This window comes from Rhinopithecus roxellana, chromosome 2 (genome assembly GCF_007565055.1).
Source record: "Rhinopithecus roxellana isolate Shanxi Qingling chromosome 2, ASM756505v1, whole genome shotgun sequence".
NCBI classification, from domain to species: domain Eukaryota; kingdom Metazoa; phylum Chordata; class Mammalia; order Primates; family Cercopithecidae; genus Rhinopithecus; species Rhinopithecus roxellana.
In genome coordinates, this window is record NC_044550.1 from 152,141,960 (window position 1) to 152,168,329 (window position 26,370).

General features: G+C 49.4%; 1 protein-coding gene and 1 pseudogene across 4 annotated transcripts in view; both read right to left on the reverse strand.

Moving 5' to 3' along the window:
- PDGFRA (platelet derived growth factor receptor alpha) overlaps nucleotides 1-9,796 on the reverse strand; it is a 62,236-nt gene extending 52,440 nt beyond the window's left edge. Inside the window, exon 1 of one of the 3 annotated variants that reach the window (XM_010358986.2) lies at nucleotides 9,551-9,796. The gene's annotated coding sequence lies outside the window, so the exon portion shown is untranslated. Of the gene's footprint in view, nucleotides 1-5,505; nucleotides 5,592-9,550 lie in introns of those variants that run through there. The other 2 variants (XM_030922364.1, XM_030922357.1) reach the window with 2 other exon arrangements.
- A 7,752-nt stretch (nucleotides 9,797-17,548) lies between these two features.
- On the reverse strand, nucleotides 17,549-26,069 carry LOC115892707 (annotated as a pseudogene). Its single transcript, XR_004052604.1, has 3 exons — nucleotides 25,877-26,069; nucleotides 21,352-21,397; nucleotides 17,549-17,907 (listed from the first exon to the last, which is right to left on the reverse strand). The product of XR_004052604.1 is annotated as a 60S ribosomal protein L22-like 1 (transcript).
- Between the last annotated feature and the right edge of the window lie 301 nt (nucleotides 26,070-26,370).

The following is a 26,370-nucleotide window of genomic DNA, read 5'->3' on the forward strand; positions in this document are numbered from 1 at the left end:
GTCTTTATGACCTTTATATATCAACTCCTATTCCAACTCCTATCTCTCCTGTGACTACAAATGCCTAACCTCCTGGGAATGCAGCCCAGCAGGTCCATCCTCTTCTTACTTAGGCCCTATTCAAGATGAAGACACTCTGGTAAGAACTCCTCTGATGCTAACTCATACAATGGAGTGAGCCTAATGGGACTCAATGTGTTCCATCATTGACTTTGGAAGCTAAAATATGTGTGCATGTGATTCTTGAGTAAACTGGTTTAAAAAAAGAGAGAGTAAGAGAGAAATTCAATGTATTCCTGTATTGCTGTGTTTATCCCTAGTTGGGTTTAGTTTGGTTGGAGAGGATCCAGAAGATAATAGCCTAAACAAAGTTTTTGGTGGTACCTAATCATGCATTTCTCCTGTAAGGTGGCCTGCTTTGCAGAAATCAGATTTCTGCTTTATTGAATGCCACCAGGAAAATGAGAGAGGAAGAAAACAGAGTAAAAGGTGGAAGGCTCCTAACAGGAAGGGGAGTGGGGTACGTAGAAAACAAAATAAGAGAATGAGAAACCATTATTTACTAAGCCAAAGTTTGCATGTACATGCTGTGTTTGTGAAGAATAATCCTTAGAGATTACTTAGAGTTGATTTTAAGAAGTGGCAGTTGAGGCTCAGAGAAGTTTTGCAAATGACCCAAAGTCACACAGCCAATGACAGAGCCAGGATTTGAACACAAGGTCTGTGTGATACAAAGGCTATGCCCTCTCCACTTCACCATATGGTCTCTCTCAAGGGAAGGTCAGTGTTTTAGCCATATCCCACCCCTGTGTGCCGTCTGCCTGACTATTTCCTAGGGCAAATTACACCTCCTCCTTCCATTTTCCTCCTTTGCTCACCACAGCAGGAGAAACACAATTACAGTGCTGTGAACCCAAATGCAATTCACACAATGCTGGCTGGCTGATGGCCTCTGAGGATGCTGACATGTGCCTGGGATGCAGGGCTTCCATACTGCTGCAGTGGCAGGCACAGTGGGCCCCAGAGCCAGGCTGACCAGCCTGATTTACCACAATTAGCAGTAACGCACGCTTGTGTGTTTGTACATGTAAATATCAGCCTCCCACTGACAATCCACTCAGCAAACTTCAAAGAAGGCCTCCAGAGCCAGCTTGATGTCTTTGGTTTTATCACATTTAGATCCCATATTTCTTTGGCAAGACTTGCCAAAGATGCATCTTTAAAGCACTCTTGAGCTTAAAAGAAGGGCTCGCTGCTTTTCCTGTGCAAGCTCTAAGCAGTGCTTTGCCCTGGCCAGACACTCCCAGATTTCCTTCAGTGCCTCCAGATACAGTGGACCCTCTGCCAGGAAAGATTATTTACTGACATATAAAGTGGCCAATGAGGCCGGGCGTATTGGCTCACGCCCGTAATCCCAACACTTTGGAAGGCTGAGGTGGGCAGATCCCTTGAGACCAGGAGTTTGAGACCATCCTGGCCAACAAGGTGAAATCCCATCTCTACTAAAAATACAAAAAATGAGCCAGGCATGGAGGCAGGTATCTATAATGCCAGCTACTCAGGAGGCTGAGGCAGGAGAATGGCTTCAACCCAGTAGGCGGAGGTTGCAGTGAGCCAAGATCTTGCCACTGCACTCCAGCCTAGGTGACAGAGCAAGATTCCGTCTCAAAAAAAGTAGGCAATGGAAACAGGCCCTCTGAGCAAGCCATCAGGAGGCAAGAGAATAAACATGTTTGTTGCTTAAGATTCCAAACTCCCGTCTCCAATAACAGTGGCTCCCTGGGTAGAAATCTAGGCCTGTTTGCGAAGTTTCTTTTTTTCTTTTTTTTCTTTTTGTTTTAGATAGAGTCTCGCACTGTCACCTGGGCTGGAGTGCAGTGGCGTGATCTCAGCTCATTGCAACCTCTGCTTCCCAAGTTCAAGCGATTCTCCTGTCTCCGCCTCCCGAGTAGCTGGTACTACAGGTGCCCACCACCATGGCCAGCTAATTTATTGAATTTTTAGTACAGACAGGGTTTCACCATGTTGGCCAGGATGGTCTTGATGGCACCCTGTTAAAGAGAAAGGATAGTAGCTGTAAAAGCATTTGTTTCTCTGTTTCTGTGACTGTATATGTTGCTCTCCTTTCACCAGATATTTAACCACGAGAGAATAAAATGACATATTCTTTTGAATGTCACCAAACAGGTGTGAATCCTAATGGCACAACCTTAGGAGTAGCAGTAGCAGTTTAAGCATTCGGCTTGAGGTCACCAAGACCCCAACATAGGTGTCCTCACTTCAGAAACGAGAACACCAATACCCCCCACTACCTTCATCACAGGCCTGCTCTGATAATATGTTCACTATGTAAATGCAAAGCATTAACAATTCACCTGCCTCAGCTTCCCAAAGTGCGGGGATTACAGGCGTGAGCCACTGTGCTCAGTGTGTTTGTGAAGTTGCATGTCACTACTTATCTATAACTCAGACAGGTGACTCACGAATAATGGCAGTGCTTGCCCCACAGGGAGGTAATGAAGAAAAATGGGAAAGATGGGGACTTTCCTCACCTATCAGACCTGTAGTGAGGCTCTCTGGGAGTGAATCTGGCTGTTCCTGCAACTTTTTCTATTCTAAATGCTCATCCTTAATTAGTAACTGCTATTCCAGAGCTCATCTAAAGTCAGGTGTGCAAATATAAGTAATTGAAGCTACAAATTCTGAGAAACATGGCACTACTAAGAATCCATGAGAACAGCCCCCTTTGCAGGGAAGAACGATAGATTTCAACCAAATCTTTTCTTCAATCATGATTACTTCTCTCATGCCAACTACATGTTGAACTTCAGCCCCCATCTTCAATAATCACAGCTCAAAAAGCGTTTGCCATAACTTAGAGAAACAAACTGAGAAAGAGACCCCTGCCCTGTTGACCCTCAGGCAGGTGACTTGTGCTTTCCCCCCATCCTCTTGGCCTTCTTATGCTTTCTCTCAGAAGAAAGGATGGAAATCACATTGGACTAGCCACTGATCCCAAATCTGACACTCTGTCCAACTCTCTGAGCCTCAGTCTCTTCTTTTAGGAAGCACTAGTAAGGCCTGACTGGTTGCTTGCGCTGTGGCATTATTTTAAGGACTAAATTATAGAGTTTTAATTGAAAGTGCTTTAATTTTCACGACTTTTTCTGCAGACTCCCAAGATATTTTAGATCGGCTCCTTCAACTTCTCCTTAACTAAGAAAGTGACGGATGCCCCAGAAGCAACATGACCTGCCCTGCACCTCCTGCCTCCTGGAGACATGGATCTGAACTCTGATTCAGCCCACACCAGCAGTCCACTCCCATGACCCTGTTACCTCCAGCCTGCTGTAGCTATAAAGACCATTCAAAGATGAGCCAATATATACAGTCACAGAAACAGAGAAACAAATGCTTTTGCAGCTACTATCCTTTCTCTTTAACAGGGTGCCATCTCCTGCCCTGCAAACAGAAGTAAAGAGCCATTGAACACGACTGTATAACCAAAGGCAGTGTAAACAGACAGCAGGCAATGCAAGGCTCCATTTCCAGAAGGACTAAGAGCAAGACATTCTTCTCCTAAAGCCAAAGAGCTTGCTTCTCAATCACCAATTGCACAGTGCATCCCATTGCAGAACCACTGAATATTTAATTTCACCCCACCCTCACATGATTAAAGATCACAGGAGACTCTCTCATAATCCCAAAGCCACTGGTGACTTCAAGATTCAGATTTCCGAGGTTCAGCTAATTTCAGCTCTCCTAAGTTAATTCTAACTATGAAAATTACACATCTTCCTTTTTCTACACAGTCTCCTAACTTCAGTCCAGGCAACCCAAGTGCAGGTCTACACTGATGGAAAGTTCTCCCTGTTTTCCAGCAGAGGGTGTGTTTACCAGGACCTCTGCACCCTACCAGAGCCTGTTTTGTTGTTTTGATCTCCAGGAGCTCCATCAGACATTCCAGTAACGGGAGGAGGCTGGCGTGTTTTTACACAGGAGCGTTTTATGGGACAATCTGGGCTCATAAACATGTGTGCTCTCCTTTCACCAGATATTTAACCACGGGAGAATAAAATGACATATCATTTCGAATGTCACCAAACGGGTGTGACTCCTAATGGCACAACCTTAGGAGTAGCAGTAGCAGTTTGAGCATTCAGCTTGAGGTCACCAAGGCCCCCACATAGATCTCCTCACTCAGAAACGGGAACACCAATACCCCCCACTACCTTCCTCACAGGCCTGCTCTCATAATATGTTCACTATGTAAATGCAAAGCATTAATAACCAAGGCGAAACACAACACAAATTTCCACGAAATAAAAATGCTGTCTTCCAGCAATTCTTGTAGCCTCACAGGAAAAGAAAATCAGTCACCTATTACGGTCCTACAGAGGAAAAAAAAAAAAAGGCAAAAAAAAGCACCTCCTAATGCCAGTGCTAGCTTGGAGTCTCCGCAAAGCCCATTCTCACAGCGGGTCGCGGTAGTTCTTGCAAGTGACCAGCAGATGGCAGTGTTGGTCGAAGGACGTGCATCCAGGGGTTGCAACACAGACGCGTCTGCCAGAAATTCTGAGCTCCACTATCCCAAATCTTAACTTCCAGTCTCCCCCTTCCTTAGGCTGTACTTTTAGCTTTCGTGGAGACCTCAGTTGAAAGCCCGCGGGGTTTGAGCAGAAATACGAAAACTGCTGTTGAAAATGGCTCAATCTCCTCGGGACCCCAGAAGAATTCGGGGTAGGCGGACATCTCCCCATCGTCCCCATCACCATCCCCATCACTGGGAGCGGGTGCGCTGGGACAGCGGGGCTTCGGAAGCCGGGAAGACGACGCTGCCGGACCAGGCCGCAGAGACACAGCTGGACTAGCTACTCGGGTTCTGTGAAACCCACGCTCTCTACACCTCAGCATTTACGCGCCATCAGGGCGGGGGACCGCCTTGGCCGCGACGCCGTTCCCGGGTTGCGCTGCCCTATCTGTCCGCGCGCCACTGCCGCCCCTCATAAACCAGCCTGGCGAAGGCCGCGACGGCCGCGCAGCCCGGGAACCGCGGGCGGATTGGAAACGACTGTTCCCGTCGCACAATAACGCAGGGTCGTATAACAAGCAAACAGCAACAGGCCGCCCGAGGGGCAAGGGAGCTGGCGAGGGGCTGGAACGCAGAAGACGCCGCCTGCGTCCCGAGAACGCACGGGACCCATCCTCCTCCATCCTCCCCTGCTTCTCCCACATTGAACTAAAAGGACGCTCCATTCTCAATCCAAACCCAGCGACCTCGGCCCCCTCTCGTCCACCCGGCGCTTCCTGGGCCCACACAGAGCCTGCGAGGCGTCCACTGGCGGCCCGAAGGAAAGGAAAAGTGACCCAGGTTAGCTTTCGCTCCAGGCCCCCGGGGTTCCAGCACCGCGCTCCACTGAGATTGGGGCCGACCGCCCGGGGCTGGGGAAAGTGGGATGCGCCCCCAGAGCCCACTAGAGGGCGCGACAGCCCCGCAAATCTTACTCGGCTCGCTGGCTCGCCGGCTCGCTAGCCCGCAGCACAGGCTCCTGGTCCCCGACAGCGCTGCCGGGAGTGCTGCGCGCAGACTTCACCCGGGAGGCTCTGCGCTCGGACAGTCCAGCCCCAGCCACCGTCCGGTTTCTGACCCCGGGATCCAGAGGAACACTGCGCGGTCAGCTCTCCCTCCCGCCTCCACCACGCCCTTGGCGGCTCGGTTGTCCTGGGGTTGGTGGCGATGCCCAGCCGCTCCCGGGACCTGCGCCCATGCGCGCCCCACTCTGTACCTCAGAGCTGCAAAGGCCGCCACGCCCCAGGCACAACGCTCGGCGTTTGCATTGTTTTCAACTGAGACCCGAGAGGGGGCCGGGCAGGGTGTGGGGAGAGGGGGGAGAGCGGGAAGAGAGGCGGGGCGGGTGGGGAGAAAAGGGCCGAGGGGTTTAGGGTTACAGGCGCTCGCCAGCGCCTCCTATGGGCACGAGAGCCGCCCGGCCGTGGGTAGCGGCTCACATGGAATGCTGGAGAGAGCTAGCCTGCGCCCTCTCGGCATTTAAGAACTGTTCCTGGCCGGGCGCGGTGGGTCACGCCTGTTAATCCCAGCACTTTGGGAGGCCGAGGTGGGCGGATCACCTGAGGTCAGGAGTTCGAGACCAGCCTGACCAACTATGGTGATACCGTCTCTACTAAAAATACAAAAATTCGCCTGGCGTGGTGGCGGGCACCTGTAATCCCAGTTACTTGGGAGGCTGAGGCAGGAGAATCGCTTGAACCCGGGAGGCGGAGGTTGCAGTGAGCCGAGATCGCACCACTGCACTCCAGCCTGGGCGACAGAGTGAGACTCTGTCAAAAAAAAAAAAAAAAAGTGCCCTCTGGTGCCACCTTGCCCGACACGCGCCTTAGCCGCCTTTGCCCCCTGACGAGTCCGCGCCCACCCGCGCTTGTAGCTCCCCTTTCGCGGGGGCCGAGAAACTGCAGTAGGAGGCAAGGAAGGAGGCGCCCCAAGTCGGGGTTCCCATTATTCCCTCGTACAATCTACTTTTTCAGCCCATCCCGGGTTCACTGATGGGCTGAAACTCACTGATCAGTTTAAAACAATAGGAAATGCTGCCGAGCCACTTCAGCAAACGACAACCATCTGGCAGAACCTGAACTAGGGCGAAGTTGGGAGAAGCCATTTGCCCCATCCTGTATCTTGCGCCCCAGGCGAGACCGAAAGATTATCTGCCGCCCCAAGGCTGATGCTGCGGGTGGACCCGGCGAGTTAGACCAGGGGGACCCTGAGACCCACACCTTTCGGTCACCGATCAGGCTTTTAGCTCTTTTCCTAGAATTGCCACTTTTCCACCAGCAACATATAACCTGGTCGCAGCTCCCCGGAGGTCAGAGGGAGTCCTTCCCTGTGGGGTCTGCAGGAAGGCGCTGGCCACCACGTCCCCAAAACGCGTCCCGCTGCTGCGCGCCGCCCACGGTCTGTCCCCAGGAGGCACAAAATGGGCCCGCCTCGGCGCCAGACGTGTTTGCAGCTGGAAAGCCCAGCCCAATGCCCCTCCCCCTGCATCCCTCCTAGGTCCGCGTCCCGAGAGGAAACTGGCCCAGGGGCGGAGAGCTGGGAGCCTGGGCTCTCCTTCAAGTCCCTCTCGATCTAAGGATTTAAACAAGAGCCAGGGCACCGGGGGCTAACGACGGGTTCATTCTTGGCGTCCCCCCACTCTCATTCTTCCTCACTCTTGTGAACGAGGTCCAGCTGCACTTGGCTCAACCCAAAACTGTGCAAGCTCCGAAGCAGGGCCTGACCTGTGCGTCAAAGCGAGGCTGCTCGGCCTCGCGCTTGTCGGGAAGTCGAGACAGGGCCTCCTCATAGTGAGGATTGTGGAAAGGTGGAGGCCGAGGAGAGACGGAGAAGAGGGAGGGGATGCAATTCGGCAGTGCGGGGGTCCAGATTGACCAGATTAGGGGTCGGGGGTGGGACAGTTCGGCGACTGGTGAGGTGCGCACGCCCGGGGAGCCCTTTCCTCCCCTCCTGTGGCTGCGGGATATTTGTCCGGTAAGATGCACTGCGGTGCATTGTCGTGCTTCGTTTGCCCTGGATGCCTCTCCCTGCTCCAAAAATCTGTCTAGTTCTGGTCAGGAGCGACTGCGGCGAGGCGAGTCGGTCCAAAACATTGAGCAATTCGGCCTCGGAGCCAAAAAGCCATTTCCCACACCGCCCAGCCCGGGGCTTTTCGGACGTGGGGCGGTCGGGACCTGACAGGGGTCCCATCCATGCTTGCCTCCCACCCAGAGAGATGGAGTGAGTGGCAAGTTCTTCCAGGCACTCTTTGCGCACATCCTGAGGTCTTAGCAGAACTGGGGGAGCGCAGTGCGGGACCGGCCCTCTGGCTGCGGGAGGGCTGCACAACCGACAGCCGGCCGGGGCAACAAGTCCTTCCCGACCAAGACGCGAGGCCAGGTCACCGGCAGTTCCCGCACACCTGGCCTGGCCCCGGCTCCTGGCTTCCTCCGGCAACAGGACTTGGGTCGGGCCACACTCCTTGCCGCTCCGACCTGGCCGACACCCTCTCGGAATAGAACAGCTGATCCCACATATTCAGAGTCAAACGGACGCAGCCCGCTCCCCGGACGCAGCAGGGCGGAGTTAATCGTGTATAAACCTGGTTTCCATGGGGGTAGACAGCAGAGGAAGGAGAAGTACGCACAGATGGCTCTGAAGCCGTCTTCAGAGACGGAGAAAAGGGCGACTAGAGAGGACCGAGCAGCGCTGGGCGAGCGCAGACGGCAAGTGCCGTGCACCCCCGCGCAGAAAGGGGCGCCGGGTAGGGGGTGCCCAGGGCTCAGTTGCCTGGAGGGAGAATGTGGTTTACCGCCCACCTTTCTCTTACCTGCAAACAAGTTTCCCCAGTTCCAAGTGGTCCCTAACTTACTCACAAGAAGTTCGACACTTTCCTGTAGACCTTTCCTCTCTTCCTGCCTGAGGCCAGAACTGAGCGGCAGCAGAGCCCCGGGCAATGCAGAAACGGTTCCACCGAGGAGGGGGCGCGGGGAGACGGGCGGGGGCCACGGCGCACAATGAGGACCCCTTGGTGTGTGGTTCGAAATTCCTCAAATCCCAGTTGCTGGAATGCGAGGCGACATCGACTTCTTCACTCAGGGCCAAATGTGTTTGTCATTATTCCAGACCGCCCGCCCGCGCCGCCGCTGTCGCCCCCGCGCTAGGGCGTGCAACCCGAGCGTACAGCCGAGCAGGCACCCGCTCTCCCTAGCACCTCACTGACCCGACAAACCCCTCCAGAGCGCCCCAAACCCTCGCCCACGCCCGCGCCCCTCTGCTTGTCCCGCAGCCGCGTCACCGCCGCGCCAAATCTGGCCCGGACTCTCACCCAGAGCAGCGCCGTCCAGTAATTACGCGCATTCGACCGGCTCCATGTGCTGCAGGCCAGCACGGAGGTCCGGTCTCCAGCCGAGCCCCGCCCGCCTCCTGCGACCAGCAACCCCTTCCCGCGCCCCCTCGGCGCTCCCCTCTCCCCACCTCCCCTGGTCCCCCAGCCGCGCTCCACACCGCGGGCTGCAGCGCTGTCCCGCCAAACCGCAGGCGAGGAATGAAAACACTCATTTAAAACCTGTCGCCTTCCAGGACCCACTGCCAAGAAGAGGGCAAACACCTCTGCCTCCACCCCCAGTTCCTTGGTGTTCGGCCCAGTATTCATGAACACCACCCCCATTCCCAAAAGAAACCTCAAAAATGTAAGCCTAAACAATTTCTTTGGGAGGCCATAGGGTTGTTAGAAAAACATTGTTTTTTAAAAATAGGTCTGGAAAATGTGTGTTTAAAAAAAAATCGCTAGACTTTCTAACTCTATGGTTATCTCCCACCCATCCCCAAGTGAAGTTTATTCCGAAAAAAAAAAAATTGCTCTCTGGACACACAACTGGAATCCAGCTCCATTTTTTTTTCTTGTCGCCCAAAGTTTGAAGTTACTTCTCTTTCTCCAGTCCCAGAGTCTGATCAGGGACTTGTCTTATAAACAAAAAATCATTTTTTCTTCTCCCTTACCTTCTGCTATGTTATTCCGCAATGAATGTCCCACACATGGAGTAAAGAGTGTGTCCACGGCCTCCAATGATCTCTTGTAGTCTCCCCCTCTGTTTCTCTCCCTGTAGCTCCAACAGTAAGGGGCTCAAAAACCGCGTTTTGTAATTGATTCAATGTTATAGTCCATCCTTCTAAAACTAATCATTTGCTCTAAGTAAATAGCTGTCAGGAAATAAGCCCCCCCCCCAACCTTGGTCTCTTCAAAATAAAAGTTTCGCCCAAACTCCCCTGCGTTCCGAATCTCCCAGTCTCCAGATTGCGCCTTCGCTTTTTGCTCTTACGCAATCAGGGGGTCCAGTCCCAACCCCCAGACTTCGACAACAACTGCAGGGCGGGGAGAAGCCGACCAGATGGGATGGGGGGGGTGGAAGGGGGAGGTGTTGGTGCTCTGCCGGGAAAGCGGTTTTGTGAAACTACAGACAGCCCATCATTTCCAGAATGAGTTTGCCTCCCCATTTTGGGGTTATTTTCTTAGACTCCTATAGTTTTGTGTTCTCTTTGAAAAGAAGAAAAGGAACATACAAAATTGCATTTAATACCCAGGGAGAATATAAATCTAGAATCAAGAAATGTCCCTTCTACAAACTCGGCCCAACTAGATATAGGGCCCTCGGGAGAAATCTCCAAGCGGTTGCGCCGTTTTGAACTAAAGGTCTTTTAGGGGAAGGGCTAAGGGCTATATGGTTGCTAGTTCTTTAATGGGATTAGGCAAATTGTTGAGTCCAATATGACAACGATGGGTTTTTGTTTTGTGTGTGGGGTGTGTGTGTGTGTGTGTGTGTGCAAGACTGGGTGGAGTCTGAAATAGGGTACAAAGAAAAGAGAGTCTGTGTAAGTTTGGAACGTTCTCCGATAGAACGACCTTTACTCCCTTTAAGTCACTTATCTAGTCGTGCCTTTGTTTTGGGGGTTATCTGGGCGAGGTTGCCCTGGCTTCTATCTCGCATACAAAAAAGTTCAAGCTTGGGCGTTTGGGGAATCGTCCTGCCGCCTCCGCGTCGTGGGGGAGGGTGCCTTTTGATTCTCCCTCCGTTCCCTCCCGCCGAGTGGGTCGAACCCTACGAATGCTTCGGAGTTGACAGCTGAGCCCCAAACCCTGCGCCCAAGGCGCGAGGCCAGTGTCGGGAGGAAACGATCCTGCCGGCGAGGGAAAGGGGGCGCTGATGCTCCAGAAACCAGACCTGGGCAGAGTGGGGCTTCCCAGCAACAGCGGGGGAGGGGAGCGCGTTCACCTTTCTCGCTCTCTGATTTTTGAATTCTCTTGTTGGGATTGGGGATCATCTTTCATCCTTCTCCTTCAACCCCACCCCCACACAAGCACTCTGAAAATGGCCAAGGTGGCCAGGTTGGGACTGACACGTCCAACAGCCGTCTCCTCCTTCACCAGGAGGGTGGACACAGTGCAGTGGACAGAGGAGAGTCACAGAGAAGTACTCCAACGGGCGCGGTGCTGTGTCTAATCAGGACAGGATCTTGGGGTATCAGCCTCCGAAATAGGGCGGCTGGGGCTGCGCTGGGGGCCCCATTGCCCCAGCTCTTCTACGCGACCCGCTCTCGTGCATCTTCAGCTCGGGTGACTGCACAGCTCGCTATTACTTCCACATGTTCCTTCAGGAAATCATTGAAGGCAAATATATGAACAGCCCCTTGTTCGGAATGCTAACAGGATACCGTAATGTTTGTAGAAAATGAGCGGGAACAAACGATTCCCCCCAAAAATCAGAGTGCGGAATAAAAGGCAAAAGCGGCTGCTGGGCTTCTTGCTGTTAAGTTGAGAACTGGGTTTTTAGGCAAGTTGCCCCAGAGGGTAGGAGGCGAGACAGAGAGCCTACCCAGAAGGACTGCTTTGTTTCGGCGACACTGCTAGCCCGGTCAAGCCAGGGTCTTCCGTCCGCAGGGCCCCAGCGCTCTCCGCCCACAAATGGTAACTTCACAGTTCATTTCAGAGCATTTCGGGGCCCGAAAAGCAGCCCGGGCGGGAGTGGCTCCAGGCAGCGACTCCTCAGGAGTTTAAAGCAGAAAGCAATGGATGAGCAAGCGAGCACCCAGTTGTCCTTCTGGTAGTAATTACCTGCCTAATTTGAATGATGCCTTTGTTATGACCATTAACAAACATTTGTTAAAGGTTTCCATGTGTGACATTCTGGAAGGTTTAAAGGCCTGAGGAGCTGACTCTGGGGATAGTGCCCCGGTGGGGGGTGGCGCAAGAAAGCAAATGGTTGGGGGAAGATTTCGCGGAGAGACTGTGCAAAGAAGAGAGGTCAACATCTGCCTCCTCTGCAAAACAAAATAAACCCAGTGGTCAGGAGCAACCTCCGGACAGAAGACCCTCGAACTGAGGCGGTTGGTTCCTTAAACCGAGTCCTGCCCCCACAGCCCCCGCCCCTACCACTGCTCATAGGCGGATTTGAATCCTGTTTTCCGCCTTCTAAGGCTGGTACGAGGCTGGTTCGGGAAGATCGGGTCTGCGCCGGGCAGTCAGTCTGGAGCGTCGGGTGAAGGCGGGGCGAGTTCTTGCCGCGTTCTCCCAGTGTTGTTCTAAGATCTTCCAGATTGGTCCCTCGACGCCCCGGGTCCTGGATGGCCCCGGAACCACAGGGGGCGAGAAAGCTTGCCCTCCTGAGGCGGGCTGCGGGTCTTTTCTCCCCTTCCTGTGCTTCTGACTGGGCGCCGTGCGGGAGGTGGGAGGAGGGGACCAGGCCATCACGTGTACCCGGAGAGGAGCGACCTGCACCGGCCTGGGCAGCTCTGCGCAGATCTCAACCCGCGCCCGGATTCTAATTTTCAGCCTCTTGGGGTTTTTTGTTTTGTTTTTTCCTTAAGGGATTATCAAGGGGTTAAGAATGTGAGTTTTCTCCCCAAACGGGGAGTCGGGGAGGCTGCGTGCGGAAAGGAAGGAGGCTCAACTTCCGAATTGAGCCGGGCCGGGAAGTTGGGAGAAAAGGGTAGGGACTGTGACAGTTCTGTCCTCGGCCTTGCGCATCTACGCCTGCAGGCGACATGAAATTGGGAGCAAGGGCATAAAAAGGTGCAGTCGATGAGCTGACCTTCAAAAAGAGGGTCTCGTAAACTTTTTACAACCAGATCAAAACGGTCACTAAAAACACAAGCAAAATCTCGCCGTGCCTTGCCCTGCCTCCAGGGCCTGTTCTCCCGGCCCCGACTCCCGGGCGAGTGAGGCCGCAGCTCCGAGCGCCACACCTTTGGCTTTGAGGGCGCTTCCCGCTGAGTTGGCTTTTTGTGTCTTCTCCTCCTCTGCTCCACAGCTCCACCCCCAATTATACTTTCCGCGAAGAATTCAAGTCCGTTTGCTCTAGAAGCCTTACGAATGTAAGTTATCAAAGCCGTTAGTTGTGAAAATCACGTTTAAACTTGTGAATTATTTTTTTCAAATGGTGATGGGCGGGGCAAGGGAACAGGGGATGTTTCTGGCTTCACAGTTTGAAAACGAAGTGCCCGTTTGGTGGTTTGCAAAAGAAAATGGTGCTAACTGCTCCTTCCCTCACCCCCTTTAACCTTTGGCTGCATCTGGAATAGCCCCCTCCCTGGGTCCAGCGCGGAAGGGTCCTTTGCCCGGAGGTAGTGGAGGCGACGCACAGATGTGAGGGATCCTGGCAGAGAGAGGGACGCCCTGGCCTCGGGTCTGCCCCAGCTGAGGCTTGTAAGCTAGCTCTAAGGAGTCTCTTTGCACGCTCAGAATTCAGAACGGCACAAGTCTTGGAAAAGGAGGAATTCTCCAAAAAGATCGAGATGGGTCTGTGCAGCTTGAGGTGAAAGTTACCCTCCCCAGGACTCTGCACCCACCTCCTCTTCTCTGTGGTTGCTGGCTGGATCTAAAGGTGCAGCCTCTCTTCTGGGTTTGAGGGGCTCGCTCTCCAAGGAGAAGTAGAAGCAGAGGATTCCTAACACCACAGCCTGTTTACGGACCTGAGGACAAGAACTTGTTTCCTGGTCCAGTCCAGCCCGGTGGGCCATACACTCCTTAGAGTCTGGGAAGACTGGTAGGACTGGAACCCTCTGGATCTGGCTTTTGGATACCCCTTCCCTCGCGAGAGAGCCTCCTTCCTCGGTTTAGACATGTTGTTGTGCCTCCGCCCTCTCCTGCTCCTTAGGTCTTTCGTTTTAGTTGCTTTTAATTTGAAAACCGTGTGAGGGGAGGGGGATGGAACGAGGAGATTGGGAGGTCTGCTCTTTATTAGGGGCCCAGGCCTCCAGCTTTCCAACACACAGCTGTGGCTGGGAGGGGAAGGAGGGCTGGCTCTGTGTAGATCAGCCTCACTGAAGAGAGGGCCTTGTCCTCTGCAAGTCCCAGGAGTCCAGCACTGCTCTGTGATTTTTTTTTTTTTTTTTTAAGTCTTCAGCAGAGACACTGCAGTGGAAAACCAGTGGAACCTCGACTCTTTGCGCATCCATTAAAAGGGGGATAATTGACCAGGCAAGGTGGCTCACGACTGTAACCCTAACACTTTAGGAGGCCAAGGTGAGAGGATCACCCGAGCCCAGGAGTTTAAGACCAGCCTGGGCAACATAGTGAGCCCCCATCTTTATTTAAAATAACAGCAATGACAACAATTGGAATAATCATGCACAACCTATAGGGTTGTCTTGAGGATTAAATAAGATAATATCCCTGGTAAATAAAGTGGTTCATATGCAAACTTAAGATGTACAAGGCCGTGTGTCAAGGGCTGAGGATACAGCACTTTCCTCCTAGATTTTATGGACTAGTGGAGCAATCAATTAGACATAAAGTTGCAACTTAAATTCTAAGCAATGTTGGAGGGAGACAATGAAGTCAGCGCACAGGAGGAGCCTAACCCAATCTGGGAAGTGAGAGAGGGCTTCTTTCAGGGAAGGCTTCTCTGCAAATCTAAGAGGAGTAAGAATGTAGTTGGGGAGCAACCTCATTGCATGGGCCGGGAGGTGAGAGAGAACATGAGATAATCAGAAGCGAAAGGAGTTTGGAATGGCTGCACCTTGTAAAGGTCCGTGGGGAAGGAGCAAAAAAGAGGTGAGATGGAGCTCATGGAGGCCTTCTAGACCATGTTAAAAGTCAGAGATGGAAGGCTCCATCGATCCTCCCATCTCTGCAGGTCAGGAGTTCAAAACCAGCCTGGACAACATAGTGAGACTCCATCTCTACAAAAAAATTAAAAATTGACCAGGTTTGGTGGTACACGCCTGTATTCCCAGCTGGTCCAGAGGCTGAGGCAGGAAGATTGCATAAGCCCAAGAGTTCGAGGCTGAGGTAAGCTATGATCACACCACTGCGCTCCAGCCTGGGAGACAGAGCAAGACACCATCTCTAAAAAATAAATTAATAAGGCTGGGCATGGTGGCTCACACCTGTAATCCCAGCACTTTGGGAGTCTGAGGTGGGGAGATCACGAGGTCAGGAGTTCGAGACCAGCCTGGCCAACAGTGAAACCCGGTCTTTACTAAAAATACAAAAATTCGTCGGGCATGGTGGCGTGTGCCCATAGTCCCAGCTACTCAGGAGGCTGAGGGAGGAGAATCACTTGAATCCAGGAGGCAGAGGCTGCGGTGAGCCGAGATCGCACCACTGCACTCCAGCCTGGGCAACAGAGCGAGACTCAATCTCAAAAATAATAATAATTAATTAATTAATAAAAAGGAAAACAATTGACAAAAGAACCTGGGCTTAATTCTATGGAAGAATCTGGTTTAAAGAGGGGCAAGACAGGAGCAGAGCTGAACTTTTAGCAAGATCAGCCTGGATGATCTGAGGAGATAGGGAGGCTCCTGCTATAATTGAGCAAGAGAGGATGCTTCCCTGTTCCTGGCAGATGGCAGGAAGTTTGGAGAAAGTGAAAAGTGAATTAGAGAGAAAGAAGTAGAAAGCCTAACACTCACTGGCTAAATGTGAACTGTGAGGGAGAGTAGGGTACCTGGCTGAGGCCATGGCTGGTGCTGTCTACTCAGTAGGGGACAACCAGGAACAGGGTTAGAAAGGAAAGGATCGGCCGGGCATGGTGGCTCACGCCTGTAATCCCAGCACTTTGGGAGACCAAGGCAGGCGGATCACCTGAGGTCGGGAGTTGGACCAGCCTGACCAACATGGAGAAACCCCGTCTCTACTAAAAATACAAAATCAGCCAGTAGCCTGTAATCCCAGTTACTTGGGAGGCTGAGGCAGGAGAATATCTTGAACCCGGGAGGCGGAGGTTGCGGTGAGCCAAAATCGCGCCATTGCACTCCAGCCATGGGCAATAAAAGCAAAACTTCGTCTCAAAAAAAAAAAAAAAAGAAAAGAAAAGAAAGGATGAGTCCACTTTTAAACATGACAAATTGGAAAAAACTCAAGAAGCATTAAAATGAGAGAGAAAAAAAAACAGGACAGAATTTAGGGTAACTCCAGCATTTTCCAATAAGCAAAGAAGATAGTGAAAAGGAACAGCAAGGAACCTTTATCTCCTGGATAGTCAGCTGTTGTCTCTGAATCCACAGGATGAGAGTTGGTTGAATTTAAAGACTTGTGTAAACTTATCATCTAAATTCAACATTATTTGGGAAGCTGAAGTGGGAGGAGGCTTAAGCCCAGGAGTTCAAGGCTGCAGTAAGCTATGATCACACCACTGCACTCCAGCTCTGGGTGACAGAGTAAGACCCTGTCTCTAAAGGTGGGGGGAGGAGAAAGAGAGAGAGAGAGAGAGAGAGAGAGAGAGAGAGAGAGAGAGAGAGAGAGAGAGAGACGGAGAGAAGGAGGGAAGGAGGGAGGGAGAGAGGGAGGGAGGAAAGAAGAAAAGAAGAAGGAAGGAAGAAGTGACATTATACAACATGTCTGGTGACTTTTTACAACAACGTAAGAGCTTTAGTGATAATATAATTGGCAAAGCTAGATTATTTTTCCCTCATTTGTGCTCTTAAATAGACTTTTGGCCGGGTGCGGTGGCTCATGCCTGTAATCCCAGCACTCTGGGAGGCTGAGGCGAGTGGATTGCTTGAGTCCAGGCATTCGAGACCAGCCTGGGTGACATAGTGAAACCCCATCTCTACTAAAAATACAAAAAATTAGCTGGGCATGGTTATGGGCACCTGTAGTCCCAGCTACCTGGGTGGCTGAGGTGGGAGAATCACCCAAGCCCAGGAGGTCAAGGCTGCAGTGAGCCAAGATAGCGCCACTGCACTCCAGCCTGGATGACAGAGTGAGACCCTGTCTCAAAGACAAACACAGAAATAGACATTTGTGTCCACATTTGGATTTCAGATCACCCAAAAACCCAAAGCAGGATTAAAGCCAATCTTTGTCTTAAGGACACTAGCTTTCTACCAGCTACCACTGCCAACCCTCACCATGCCCTGGAGAGAGTGAGGCAGGACTCATTTTCAGGAACAAAAAAATATATGTTCGATTCCAGTGATGAAGACTGCATATTGCATATTGTCCTCCAATAATCATTCTCCTTTCCTTCTCAGTAATAGAGTCCTTGATTTTTAATTTCAGTTTATTCCCCACCCCACTCCCGCCCCCCGCCCCGGAACAGAAGCTTTCCTTTCACCAACTTTTTTGCAGGTCAATGTGTCATGAAGAAAAGTTCCAGCCAACAGGACGTAAGCACGAGTTGTGAGAACAACTGCTAAAAAGCGCCTTTAAAATAAAGGATGCATCCTTCTCAGTCTGGTCTTTTGTGCTGAATAGAAAGCAGGTGTGTGAGTGAGGCCTCAGCAGCCAACTTAGACTATGAGGCCACCTTGAAAAGGGAAACTCTGCACTGTGGTACTATCAAGTAGAAGATCCCTCACCCTTAAGCCCCAAACAAAGCCTGATAATCTTTCTCCTGCCTTCTTGAAAATGTAGCAGAAAGAAAATTGTCTCTTTTTTTAAAAGAGTGCAATTTTTTTTATTCAGTGATAAACTAAAAGCCAATTTCTTGGTATTTCTCACATATACTTCATTTATTTTGTTAATAAGCAAAGCCCTACAAGGGAAGCCTTTGCCTAGTCCTCCAACTCTGATTCATCTTCTTGACTAACCTGGAAGTAATGAAGTTCATAAGTCTCCTGTCAGATGCAACCACTCAAAGCCAATCATGAAGATTGCTCTTCTTAAGGTATTTCTTGGTAAGGTATTTCAAACACCTTTTAGAGAACTGTTTCTGAGAAAGAATGTGATTTTATTGAAGCATTCAGTGTGAACAACATTCCCAAGATATCCAGTTTTGTCATTGACTTTAACCTTCTCCCGTAGAAATTGTTCAAAATTTCCAGAATCAAAAATTCCATCTTCTACTGGATGAGTAAGGTCCAAATTAAACTTCCAGGTTGACTTCTTGGGCTTCTTGTCTTTCTGCGGCGCCCTTGCAAGTCAGCCACGCGAGCAGAGAGAAAATTGTCTCTCTCTTTTTTTTGAGATGGAGTTTTTCTCTTGTCGCCCAGGCTGGAGTGCAATGGCGCAATCTGGCTCACTGCAACCTCCGCCTTCTGGGTTCAAGCGAGTCTCCTGCCTCAGCCTCCCGAGTAGCTGGGATTACAGGCATGCATCACCATGCCCGGCTAATTTTTTTTTTTTGTATTTTTAGTAGAGATGGGGTTTCTCCACATTGGTCAGGCTGGTCTCGAACACCCGACCTCAGGTGATCCACCCGCCTTGGCCTCTCAAAGTGCTGGGATTACAGGTGTGAGCGCCTGCACCCAGCCTCTTTTTTTTTTTTTTTTTTTTTTTTGAGACCAGGTTTCACTCTGTTGCCTAGGCTGGAGTGCCTTGGTGAAATCATGGTTCACTGCAGCCTCGACCTCCTGGTCTCCTGCATTGGCCTCCCAAAGTGCTTGGATAACAGGCATGAACCACAAATGTAGGCCAGTGCCTGGCCTAAAATTCTACCTTCTCTCTCGTTAAGCCACTTATTTTGATTTTTTTTCTATTATTTACAGCCAACCTTAACAATCCTACCTAATAAAGTCAAAAAGGGTTTACTCATTCTAACTCCAAATACAATCACCCTCACTCAAAAATGAAACCTGGGATATAGCAGGGCTGAAAACACACACTCAGCTACATGACATCCCAGGAGGCCTACCAAGGCTGGGTGCCTCCCTGCTGACCTGCTCACATTTATAATTTTCCTGTGGGATTTTAGAAGTATGTGTTTCTTTCCCAGCATTCAATTCATACATGCTGCCTGTTTAACTACATTTCTCTTCGGATAGTCAGTGATACCGAAGGAAAGCTGAAGGACACAAGAAGGAACACCTTCATTCTCTTTTCCCTGTCTTTTCGCCTGGCCTCATATTTTCATTCCTCTTTATAGTCTTACCCTTACTCTTTATTCTATTCGTACAGTTGGCACACTTTTGGCCTCTGTCTTTGCTGCCTCCAGAGCTTCCAGGTATTTATGTTATTGTTTAATTTTCAGTGCTTTAAAAATATGCCTTTAGAGGCCAGGCACAGTGGCTCACACCTGTAATCCCAGTACTTTAGGAGGCCAAGGAGGGTGGCTCACTTGAGGTCAAGAGTTCAAGACCAGCCTGGCCAACATGATGAAACCCCCATTTCACCTACAAGTAGAGAAATTAGCTGGGTGTGGTGGCATGTACCTGCCATCTCTGCTACCCGGGAGGCTGAGGCAGGAGGATCTCTTGAGCCCAGGAGGCTGAGGTTGCAGTGAGCTGAGATCATGTCACTGCACTCCAGTCTGTTTAAAAAAAAAAAATGCCTTTGGAAAGGTAAACATCCCACACATGTTAAGATAATAGGACAGTCCTGCTGGTAAACCATCCCCCAGAGCTTAGGACAGTTTCCGTCAGGCCCTTGGCAAAGAAATGCAGCTCCACGAGCCAGGGGATGGTGATTCCTGCTTGACTTGGGAGTTGAGTGGGAGAATTCTGGGTTTCTCTCACTGCACTGTGGTTGCAGATGTGCACTGGCCACCTGGGTGCTAATCTCAGCCCTGCACCTCACTATCCTGAGCCTTTAATCAGGTATTTTTTTCTGCTCATAATTTGAATGAAGGGTTCCCTCACAGCCCTAAGAATCAGGCCAGGCAAGGTGGCTCACGTCTGTAATCCTAGTACTTTGGGAGGCTGAGGCAGGTGGATTACCTGAGGTCAGGAGTTCGAGACCAGCCTGGTCAACATGGTGAAACCCATCTCTACTAAAAATACAAAAATTAGCCAGGTGTGGTGGCCCCCTGCAATCCCAGCAATTTGGGAGCCTGAGGCAGGAGAATCACTTGAGCCTGGGAAGCAGAGGTTGCAGTGAGCCGAGATGGCACCACTGCACTCTAGCCTGGATGACAGAGTGAGACTCTGTCTCAAAAAAAAAAAAAAAAAAAAAAAAAAAAATCAGTACCAGCTCTCCTCTGCAGTCTGTCTCCTTAGCATTTACCCCCCCACCAGATTGTATCAGTTGATAAATATTTATTCAGCACCTCCTATACCAGGCACTGTGCTAGACTCTGAGATGCTGTCATGGACCAACAACCATGGAGCTCAGCTTTGGACAGAGGAGACAGACGGAAAACAAACCAGGCCCTGATTAAATGGCAGGCATGACCAGTGCTCTGTGGTCAGCCAGTGCTGTGGGAGGCCATCATCACTGTGGGAAGCCCAGGCTGGTCTGGTGCCTCAGGAAATCTTCCCGGAGGAGGTGATATTTATTTATTTATAATTGAGACAGTGTCTCCCTATGTTGCCCAGGCTGGTTTCAAACTCTGAAAATCAAGCCTAATTCTCCCACTACAACCTCCCCAGTGCTGGGATTACAGGCATGCGCCACTGCACCCCACAGTAGGTGATATTTAAAGCTTCGTGCAATTCTGAAGAAAGATGCCACATTCAGCTATTATTTTTAAGTCATTCAGAAAATATATGTCGCATAAGAAGTGTATGTATAGGGCAGGAACATACATAGCAAAGTACACTCCTCTGTCTCTAGAAACGATAGTTTTTATGTCCCAAAGGAACTGTAATGATCTGATATTGAATCACAAAATGACTGAACTCACTCAACTAGGAAATTGTCTATGTTCAAAAGAGACAATTCAGTTCCCCAAGGATAGACTATCATGAAATTTGAATGTAACTAAGACTCCAGACTAGTGACATCTCCAAATCTGATGCTTCTCTGTCATCCTGGTAGAGTTATCTTGGAGCGATAAGCGAACTGCGTGCTGTCATCCCGCTCCATGAGCTAATGTTTCACAGGCTGACAATGACAGGGTGATTGGCTTTGATTAAAACATATTTTCAATTATCCCTTGGGTACTTAACAGCATGTTAGGTTTGCATTATAAAATGAACCCAAGGTCCTCCAAGGATCCCACAAGACGGTCCAAAGTCCTTATTGTGTGTGCATTTGGTTAATTATTGGATTGCTCAGAAACGTATTCATGAATTGACTTCACTGCACAGTAGATGTCTAAATGGTTAATGAGAATTCCTCCTCGGAGAAAAACCGGACCCGTTTTTGACCCGCCTGCAGGGCTGTGATTTCTAAACCACTAGAGGGAGCAAGAGGCCACCTCAGAACTAAGTCCACCGTGGGCGAGTCCTCATTTGGTGCCTGAAACCAAGCCAAGTGTTCCCAAATGTTCTGGAAAGGAACCAAGTCAGGGCGTCTCCCATCTCTAAGCCTCCCCAGGCACCCCTGAAATCTGGTGCAGTTCCAGGCCACTCTTCAACAAGCCTGAGGTTCCACTTGAAGTCCCGACGCTGTTTGGAGTCATCCTCAGGACACTGGGGCTCGTGTGTCAGTGCTGGGGGAGGGGAGGAGGAGGTGATGCGATTCCAGCTGCAGCCGCTACCATTCCACCGCGGGCCAGGCCCTAATAGGCGCACAAGTTATTTCAACTGGAAGAGGGACAAATATAAAGCCATGACCACACGGAATCGGGGCGCTCTACGCAAACTAAGAGGTTTGGGGGGCGGGGCGGGGGGCTTCTTGGGCTGCTGTCTGAGCCGCCTTTAAGAGTAAGAAGAACCGGGCCTGGCGCGGTGGCTCACGCCTGTTACCCCAGCACTTTGCGAGGCCGAGGCGGGAGGACCACGAGATCAGAAGTTAGAGACCATCCTGGCCAACATGGTGAAACCTCGTCTCTATTAAAAATACAAAAATTAGCTGGACGTGCTGGCGCGTGCCTGTAATCCCAGCTACTCGGGAAGCTGAGGCAGGAGAATCGCTTGAACCAGAGAATCAGAGGTTGCCGTGAGCCAAGATCGAGCCACAGCATTCCAGCCTGGCGACAGAGAGAGACTCGGTCTCAAAAAAAAGAACGGGCCGGGCGCGGTGGCTCACGTCTGTATTCCCACCACTCTGGGAGGCCGAGGCAGGCGAATCACTTGAGGCTAGGAGTTCGAGACCACCCTGGCCAACATGGAAAAACCCTGTCTCTACTAAATATATAAAAATTAGCCGGGCGTGGTGTCACATGCCTGTAGTCCCAGCTACTCGGGAGGTTGAGGCACAAGAATCGTTTGAACCTGGGAGATGAAAGTTGCAGTGAGCCGAGATCTTTTCAGTGCACTCCAGACTGGGCGACAGAGTGAGACTCTGTCTCAAAAAAAAAAAAAAGAAAAAGAAAAAGAAAAAAAAAGAAAGAGAAAAAGAGAGAAAGAGAGAGAGAAAAACGACCAGAGGTGTGTTTCTTCTAGAGGGAACTGCATGAACAAAGGCATAGGGACAGGAGTGGGGAGAGGGTTGGCGGTGAACTCCATCAGTGGCTGCGACCAGCGGGTCTTGCTCCTATAGACACTTTTGAGTAGATTTAAAATGCAACAGGGCCCCAGCAACTTCAAAGAGGTAAGGGAGGAGCTAAACTTAAATTCCACTCAAATTAAATGTCTAAAATTGACTCCTGTAACATAGATCCGTGGCTCATAATGTCCACTTTGCATCAACTGCTGAAATTCTCAAACATTAAAAAAAAAAAAAAAAAAAAAAAAAAACTTGGCTGCTGGTAAGAAATAGCATAGTAGGTTTTGCCTTTATTATCACAAAAACAGTATTTTGACAGACTAGACTTCATTGTGGAATTAGAAGATTTAACTTTCTGAGGTTTTTCCATAAAAGCAACATTCTAAAACAAGCATTCATTATAGAAAATATTTATTATCAAATACTATCTTATGGCAGCCCTGTGAAAAACTTGATATTCTTGTTATTGTGGAAAGCCGCATTTTGTTCACTTGAGAAAATAAAGGTTGGCTGAATCAAAATGATTTATCCAACTACAAGATTCATGTATTTGTGGTTATGTTGCTACAGCCACCCGCACACACACACACACACACACACACACACACACACACACACACGATATTGCTAATTCAGATTTAATGCTTGCCTCTATTCTGGTCAAATTCAGGATGATCATGATGATTTCCAAGATTTGTGTTTATTCTCTAACATTAACACATATTGTACTAAATAAGAGTGCAATGACATATTTTTATTTGTAAAGATATATGAAAGTAAACTTGATTTAACGTATACTTCAATACTCTTTGAGACAATTAGAGACATACCAGACTATCACATACACAAAAAGTAAGGAATGACTAATATAAATTCTGTCAAAGATTCCTGTGGGTGATTCGAATTTGCCAGTGACAGAATCTGGATTAGATTAGGCAGTTCTGGCCTATGTAACTGTTGCAGCCAAAAATCCCTTGAATGTCAGCGATTCGTTTGGTTTAACCTAATACCCACCCATGAACCTGGTTTATTGCCATAGAAGTTTGCATCAAATCTTTATTCTGCACATTTAATAAACAAGTCGTCTAGGGCTATGTGTGATAGATTTAAGTTTTGCCCTTAGCATCCAAATGAGACTGAAAGTATTTCCAAATAGTAGGCAATTTAAAACTGCAGGCTCACACTTCAGATAGTGGTTATCTTATCTGCCTGTCTGAGTCCTGTTTGCTTTCACTAAAGCCACTAATAGAACCTGAGAAAGTGGGATTGGAGATTCAAGAGTTCCCTTTTCACCCCACCTGGAGGACAAAGGAAGAGCTTTTCTGATAGGTGCTGCTTAGTACTCCATCTTGGAGCACAGGTTAAAATTCACAGCCCTCTCTGTAACCTTTTCAAGTTTCATTCTAAAGCTGTGTGACAAGTACCTCATCCTTGTGTCACACGTGCAATCACACACACCACCTAGAGGATAAAACACCCACTGGGTCTACATTTTACCTGAAAGTTGAATGAAAAATAAATATTTCAATTACCCTGGTACTTCCAAAATCCCGATGGACCAATAGAAGTATACAGGTCATTTCCTTTCAGTTTAGTTTTGCTTTTCCATTTTATATGGCCCGGTATTTCCAATGCCATTTTACTCCTTCCAAAGCATATCTGAATATATGAGCTTATTTGATGATCCTCACAGCCACAGAAAGAAAGGGCAGCGATTTATCACCATTTGCACACAGAAACTGAGTAGAAGGCCAGGCATACTGGCTCATGCCTGTGGTCCCAGTACTTTGGGAGGCTGAGGTGGGCAGATCACTTAAAGCCAGGAGTTCAAGACCAGCCTGGCCAACATGGTGAAACTCTATCTCTACTAAAGATTTTTTAAAAAAATTAGCCAGGCATGGTGGTGCACACCTGTAATCCTAGCTACTCAAGAGACTGAGGCATGAGAATCACTTGAACCTGGGAGGCAGAGGTTGCAGTGAGCCCAGAGAGCACTCCAGCCTGGTGATGGAGCAAGACTCTGTCTCCAAAAGAAAAAAAAGAAAGAAAAAGAAAAAAATAAAAAGAAACTGAGTAGGAGAGGTCACTGATTTACTCAAGCTACTCAGATAAGGAAAGAACAGGGACCCTCCTGGCTCCCAGCAATGATATTTCAAACATCATTGTGCTCTTTGCCATTTGAAATAATTTATGTGCACATAATGGGGACAGAGTTGCTAACCAAAGAACTCAAAGGAAAACATTCTTTTTGTCCTTTCATCTAAATTGGGTGGGCTTTAGTGTTCCTTTGTCTTTTTAGTGTTCCTTTGTCTTTTTATTTTTTTTTTTCTTTTTGAGACAGGTCTCGCTCTGTCACCCAGGCTGGAGTGCAGTGGCATAATCACAGTTTACTGCAGCTTCAACCCCCGGGCTCAAGCAATCCTCCAACCTCAGCCTCTTGGGTAGGTGGGACCACAGGCGTGTGCCATTACACCTGGCTAATTTTTGTATTTTTTGTAGACATGGGGTCTGGCCATGTTGCCCAGGCTGGTCTCTAGCTCCTGAGCTCAAGCAGTCTACCAGCCTCCACTTCCCAAAGTGCTGGAATTATAGGCGTGAGCCACCACGACTGGTCTCCTGTGTCTTTTTCCTAGCCTCATGGTTCACACTGTATAAATGCCACTAAATTCAAAAGGTCATTTGGATACAGTACCTTCTACATGCAAGGCTGAGTACTTGGTGACTAGGAAGAAACAGCGAGGAGATAAGAAATAGAAAGTAATTTCCCAGAAGTTTATGAACAAATTAGCATATGAACAAATGCATGGAACCAGTGACTGAGTGCCTGGGTGGGGCATCGATTGACCAGAACAATGACGACTTTTGAGGGACAGGATTTAGGTTCTCACCAGATCACAGGAGTCAACAAATCCTATTCAAGCTCCTGTAAACCTCCTTCTTGTCCTGTATTATCTCAGTTGTTGATGTCACAGTTCCAAGGGTCCCTTCAGCCTGGACATTGTCCTTGACTAACCCATCCCCTGCCCCTTCAGAATCTGCCCAGTTCCCTAAACTGGGAAATCTCCAGACTGACCTCCCAAATCATTCTTGGCACCAGGTCTTTCTTTCATTCCTTCTTGCCTCCAGGACCTTAGTTCAAGTCCTTGCCTTCGCTTGTCCAGACTGTGGTCACAGCCTCTTAACTACATCTCCCAACTCCAATTTTTACCTCTTTTCCTCACCCCCCACAGTCCTACCATAAGGATCCTTCTGAAATGCAAACCACACTGCGCTATTCAAAGGTGTTCAATGACTATAAGCTTGAGTGCGAGAATCCTCTGCAGAGCCTACCATGCCTACCATATAATATAGGATCCCCGATGCCCTCTCCTGCCTTGCCCCGGACACCCCCACCTGCACCCTGCAGCTCCAGCATCTCAGCTCTTTCAACATTGTGTTGTTTGGGTCAGAACCTGGGCAGCTCAGAAAACACTCTTCGTTTTCCGTCCACTTTGTGTTCTCTGGCTGGTACTTTTGTTTCCTTTCCTTCTTATCCTAGGAAAATTCTTTTCTTTAATTGCAACACTCCCTGACCTAAAAAGAAGACATGGGAATTTTCCACTTTCTGGCCAAGAGAGAGGAATGCAAGGACATACTCATCACTTTTCTGGTGGCAGGAGTTTGCTTGTCAGATCCAGAGCTAAAGGAGTGGAGAAGAGTTGGAGGAGAGACTGTGAAATCCTGGGAAGAAAATTCTTTTGAATGTGAATGTTCCCTCTTTTTGTCCAGAGAGTCCTTGTCAAAGCTGGCAAAGCTATAGGTGTCCTGAGTCATTTTGATTTTCTCCATTTCCTCTAAAATCAGCCTTGCACCAATAGACGTGATGGGAAGCCTTGAGTCCTGAACTGTAGATTTTCACCCAAGCTTGATTCTTCCCTAGACTTTCCCGTCTCAAATAATAACACCACCACTCAGTAGCCCAGGCCCCAGATCTAGTAGTCTACTTTGTTCTTCCTTTTCTCTTAACTCCCATTCAGGCCAATAGCAAGCTTTAAGTTTTTTAATTTTTAATTTTTTGTGTGAGGTGGATTATCACTCTGTGCCCCAGGCTAGAGTACAATGGCATGATCTTGGCTCATTGCTACTGCTA